This window comes from Octodon degus, unplaced genomic scaffold, assembly GCF_000260255.1.
Source record: "Octodon degus isolate 3935 unplaced genomic scaffold, OctDeg1.0 scaffold00145, whole genome shotgun sequence".
Classification (NCBI taxonomy): Eukaryota; Metazoa; Chordata; class Mammalia; order Rodentia; family Octodontidae; genus Octodon; species Octodon degus.
Genome location: NW_004524721.1, coordinates 6,400,613 through 6,406,348, shown reverse-complemented (window position 1 = coordinate 6,406,348; position 5,736 = coordinate 6,400,613). Strand labels below are relative to the sequence as shown.

At 49.6% G+C, this 5,736-nt stretch overlaps 1 protein-coding gene across 7 annotated transcripts in view; it reads left to right on the top strand.

Moving 5' to 3' along the window:
* The first annotated feature begins 6 nt into the window (after nt 1-6).
* The window catches only part of Kiaa1217 (KIAA1217 ortholog), a 326,909-nt gene continuing 321,179 nt past the window's right edge, over nt 7-5,736 (top strand). For all 7 annotated transcript variants that reach the window (XM_023701997.1, XM_004641889.2, XM_004641888.2 and 4 more), the window contains exon 1: nt 7-13. The gene's annotated coding sequence lies outside the window, so the exon portion shown is untranslated. The remainder of the gene's footprint in view (nt 14-5,736) is intronic.

Here is a 5,736-nt window from a genome sequence, read left to right as displayed (position 1 = left end):
GGGCGGACGCGCGGTGAGTAGCGGGGTAGCCCGCAGCCGGCCGGGCGCACGGCCTCCGCCGCGGCTCTGTGCGGACTCGAAGGGGCGCGGGGCGGAGGGGAGCCCGCTGCTCGGCGGATGGGGGTGCGCTTCCACACGGCGGGGCGCCGCGGTGCCGGGGAGGACTGATTCTGAGTCCCGAGGGAAGGTGGGGGACGCCCGGGTACGGCGCGTGAGCGGGCGGGGTGCGCCAGCGCCCGGTGGGGACAGAGCCTCGCCACGCTCCGCCTGGGGAACTTCCCCGCGCGATCGCGGAAGGGGCTGTTGTGGCAAAGCCGCCTGCGGCGAGCAGCGTTTCCATTCATTGGTTGGGGGATCCCATGAGGCAGTGCGTGTGCGAGGCGAAGTTTTGCAGCTTTGAGAGTTAGAGCCTAGAGTTTGGGGATGTTTTACTTCGCAGATCAGATCGGCAAGGGCGTGATTGTACCTCTGAATAAAAAATTGGACGCTGAATCTTCCTTTTGTTTTAATGCAAAAATGCAAAACTTGGGAGTTGTTAAGGCCTTTTTGGTACAAGTTCTCTGGGCAGTTTCCTTTTCCTTGTGTGTTTACAATAGACTTGTCTTTTCCGTAGGGAATTTCCAGAAGCTTGAGTTCCAAAGAAGTTTTGCAGGGAGGTGGGGTGGCAGGAGGACACCTACTTCCCAGGGTCTGGCGACTGAGATGCCCAAGCCAGTCCCAGGGTACCCTGGAGGCAGCAGGGTCCTAGGCCGCGCAGGTCCAGGCACCCCGTCCCACGGGTGGCCAGGTTCACTCAAGGGCCAGTTGGTAAAGACAGGAGAGAAAGCAGTGCGCTATGCGTGGGAGCGGGCTTGTGCCCAAGGGAAAAGGTGTGTGTCTTTTAAAATGCAAAAGGGAAGTAGCACATGACTCATCCAGCATAACTAAGCCAGACAGAAGAAAATACAATTAAGAGAGAGAAATACCCCAGTGAAGTTCTGGAAACCTTAAGCTGGGGAGGAATCTGTGAGTCCTAACCGGTCAGACTGGCGTCTGTGTGCCTCGAGGCAGAGCCCTCATTGGGGGCCTCAGGGTCAGGGGAGTTCAGCCAGAGATAAGCCCCCACCCCCAGCGCACTGCCCCTGTCCTTTGCTGGGCTGCTGTCACTGGAGGAATCCACCCTCCGGGGCTGTCCTGGAAGCCAGCACCCAAGCCCAGAGGGGGCAGTGAGAAAGGCAAAGATTTAAAGTAACTCAAACAATTGGAGCAACTCACAGTGTGTCAGAGGCTGCACTTCACTTGCTCATTCACCCGACAAATATTAACAAGTGGACGGTGGTCACTGAAGAAAACAGAGTGAAAAACACTTGCCTATGTTGAGTTTATTTTAAGGGCCAAGCTGAGGTGGGATGGCGCAACGGACAGACAGATAGGAATAAATGAGATGCATACAGTACACGTTAGATGGCAGATTTGCCAAAAGTAGCACATAAAGCCACAGATTCGCAGAACCAGTTTAAAAAATTTAGTGATTTTTAAAAGAATAAATATGTTCCAAATATTGCATGGGATACACATGTACCAAAAATTATTCATTGTATATTCAATATTCAAATTTAGTGGGGGCATCCTATATTTTATCTAACAACCCTGTTAGCTAGAAATAAGGCTGCAGGGAAATAAGGAGTAGGGGGTGGGGTTGAAGCTAAGGGGGGCTAGCAGGGACAGCTTCCTTGGGGTGTCCAGCCTGTGCAGACATCAGTGCGAGGATAAGAGAAGCAGGGAGGAAAGGCTGAGGTAATCCCAGGCGTTCGTGCAGGACCTGTGAAACTATAGTAAAGACTTGGTTTTATTTTGAAAGAGATGAGGAGCTGCTAGAAAGTTGGGCTTGTCTTTTTTCAAAATATTATTTATTTATTTATTTACTTGACACAGAGTCTCACAATGCAGCTCAGACTTAGTGATCTTCCTTTCTCAGCCTCCCCAGCACTACGATTACAGGTGTGCACCACACCCAGTTTTGGAGCTGGCACGCACACCTGGGGTGCAGGGGCCTACATGGCATGTAGTACTGGGGATCGAACCTGGGTCCTTGCGCTTGCCAGGCAGGTGTTTAGACTGTGGAGCTATCTCCCTGAACTCTGGTTTTGTCTTTTGAAAGGTAATATTGCCAGGATTTGTGGTGCATGCCTATAATCCCAGCATTCTGGGAGGGCAGGACAGGAGAGTCACAAGTTTGAATCCAGCCTGGAAAAAAAAAAAAAAAAAAAGGAATCCAGCCTCGACAATTTAGTGACCTACTGAGACTCTGAATCAAAATAAAGAATAAAATTTGCTGGGGATAAAGTTCAATGTGTTCAATTCATTCAATCTCTAGTACCAAAACATAAATAAACAAATATAAGTAGAAGGTAATACCAGATGCTGTACCCAGCATAACCCAGATGGGGTTGGGGGACGGGCAGGGTACCCATTTGGAGGATTCAGAAGTAAATTGGACAAGAGACAGTGCTCATTTGGGCCAGCTGATGATAAGCAGGTGGTGATAAGAAGACAGATTCCAGATGTATACTGAAGGGAAAGCCAAAAGAATTTGCTAAAAGATTGGATGTGGTTTGCAAGAGAAGAGGGGTCAAGCAGTCTTCAGAGATGTCGGCGGCGTGCGTAGCTGGAAGAATGGAGTCACCATTTGCCTAAATGCAAAAGCATTTAAGAGGCCAGGGAGATGGCTCAGTGGAATAAGCGCTTCCCTGGCAAGCACAAGGGCCTGAGTTCAATCCCCAGTTCCACCAAAAAAAAAAAAAAAAAGAAAGAAAGAAAGAAAGAAAGCATTTAAGAGGGCTAGAGGTGGGGGGCTTATGGTGTGGGGTGGGGGAGTAGAACTTTACTGGCTGAGCTACGAATGACAAGTTTATTCCACATCCTGAGAGATATCCTAATTGTATTTGGACAGCACTGACTGGAGTGGACAGTGGGGGCCATGAGAGGTATCTTGTGATTGCTCTACGTGCGGGACAACTGGTTTGCGGGATGGCTCCCAGCACTCCAGCATTTAGAGAGCTGGAATTTTGGAAAAGTTGAATGAAAAGATTGCCAAAGTAAGAGTCCAAGTTAGATTTTCAAGGTTCTCCTCTGTTCTAGGTGAATGCAGCAGTGTGAAAGAGTGTGACTTCCTCTCCAGTTCTGGTCAGCTCAAATGCTGCCAGGAGACACCTTTTTATTTATTTATTTATTTATTTATTCCTTTTGTGTGTGTGTGTGTGGCCAGCTCAGCCCACCTGGGGGCGGGGCTGGCTGGCATGTGGTGCTGGGGGATTGAACCGCGGTCCCTGTAGCTTTGCCAAGCTTGTTCCAAGTAGGTGCTTTAGACCACTGAGCCATCTCTCCAGCCCCGAGGAGGCACCTTCTGAGGTTCCTCTCATGTATAATAGCACATGTCCCTGGCTACAGGCTAAGTAGTCTAGTGCAGGGACTTTGCGTCATCTGATCCCTTAGGTGATGGAGAAGCTTATTGTACAAATGCAGATACTTTTGAGAACACTACAAGTAGTTTCCCTGGGCAACAGTTGTAACCCAGTATTGTTCAGGCAAAGTGGGGCATACGGTCACCCCAAGAATAGCTCCAGTCAATGAAGGTTCCATGGCTAGTAGGTAAATGCCAATGTGAAAATGTACTACATAGTGCATTTTCCAGAATCGGCACTTATTAATCAGTGGCATCTCTATCTAGCTGTACCGTGTTCAGCTATGGGTACAGCTTGAAGGCCATGGGTCCCTTGGTGTGGTCTCAGGGGACATTCATTCTCTGCTCACTACAGGCCGCAGTGTCTGCTGTTGCTTTCACCCCGCGTGCGGTCAGGAAGCCTGAGTGCAGGTGGTCAGTCTGCCTGCTTGCTTCTCCCATCCCTGCTGGCAGCCTGATGCCTGTGCCATGCCTGTGCCCGGAAGTCTTTCTAAAATATCCCATCAGCTTCTATTCCCTTATCTTGTTTGTTCTTCAAAGCACTTATCGTTGTGTGACACTTAGATTGCACATTGTTTGTTGTCTGTCTCCCTAATTATGTTGACTCCTCTACGAGGGAAGGGAATTAAGTCTCTGTTGATCACTGTGTCACCACTCCATCTTCTAACTCCCTTTTGTTGTACAGAATAGGCACTGAATAAATACTTGTGTGAGTGAATGAATAAATCAACCAATTGATCAACAGTTGGCACAAGAATGCTTTGGGGCTAGGGGAAGGGCTGTCTCTATTTTATCTGAGGTCTAAATCAGAAACCCTTATCATCCATCATGCGCTTCAGTTTTGAAGGCTCTTGGGAGGAAGGTGATGGCCTGGATCAGTTGTGATTTCTGTGCCGATCTGCATGTAGTAATGATTCTAATAATATTAATGAGGAAGCTGGAAAACAGGGACCCTACAGCCTCCAACAGACTATGTGTGTATGGGTCTGAGAGGCTCACTGCTTATCAGCTCTCTGATCTTGGTGACCTTCTGTGATGGAGGTTGATTTCTTCCTAGCTTGGTGAACCTTGCAGGTGGCCACCCAGCATCCCATTATCTCTTTGCTGTACTTTCTGCATCATGGACTCCCTCTTAGTTCTTTGGATTCAGCTGGCCAAGGGTAACAAGAGAGCAAGGAGGATTCCTCAGGAGGCCTAGGGGCCAGGCTGAAGTGCTCACATCATCTCTGCCAGGATTGGTACAAGGGTTGACCAGGATTAGTACAAGGCCCTGATGACATTGAGAGGGCTGGGAAATGCACGCTTGCTGTGCATGCAGCAGGGTCATGTTATAGTTTAAACACACAGCGCTCTGGCTGCCACGGGACACCCAGAGGGGCTATACAGAGGATAAAACAACCAACTCCTTATGAACAATTTAGAAAGTGCCATCTTAGAGATGGATAACCAAAGTCATTCAAAACAAGTAAGAGATATCTTCCCTAACAGTCTGCGGCCTGCCTAATCTTGACCTGGGGATGATTCTCAGGGGAGGTGGAGTGTGCTGTGGGCGTATTTAGCAGCAACAAGACCCTGAGTTTATCCCCAGCACCCACAACTTCCAAAAGTGTAAATCCAGAGGCTGGGGAGATAGCTCAGTGGTCTAAGCACCTACCTGGTGAGCACAAGAACCCAGGTTTGATCCCTGGTATTGCATGCCATGCCGGCCACCAAAACCAGGTGTGGTGGCACACCCCTGTAGTCCCAGTGCTGGGGAGGCTGAGACAGGAGGATCACTATGAGTCTGAGCTGTGTTGCGAGCCGCTGTACCAAATAAATAAAACATTAAAAAAAGAAGACTTTGAATGATGTAAGGCCCCTAATGTTTTCTGTGGGTCAGCCGGTATTGTAGGTGACTCAAGTGTGGCACAGAAGCTAGCTTTGGCAGCTCCTACATGGTCTGTGTGCAAAGCATGCTGTGTGGGTGACTTCTTTAGATTCCCATTTTCCACTCCAGGCCCATCTGGTGCCTGCCCCAACCCCCGCCTCCAGAAGGTCTGCCGGGCCTAGCAAGGAAGCCCTTTGGAACTCTGAGGAGTCTCCAGCCTTCCTGACTTTCTCAGCACTCCTGCCCAGGCAGTGCTTAAGGACTTGCTTTTGAGTTGCCATTCAGTCTCTGTCTCTGTCTCTGTCTCTGTCTCTGTCTCTGTCTCTGTCTCTGTCTCTGTCTCTTGTCTTGTCCTCTCTGTCTCTCTGTCTCTCTGCCTCCCTGCCTCCCTGCCTCCCTGCCTCCCTGTCTCCCTGTCTCTGTCTCT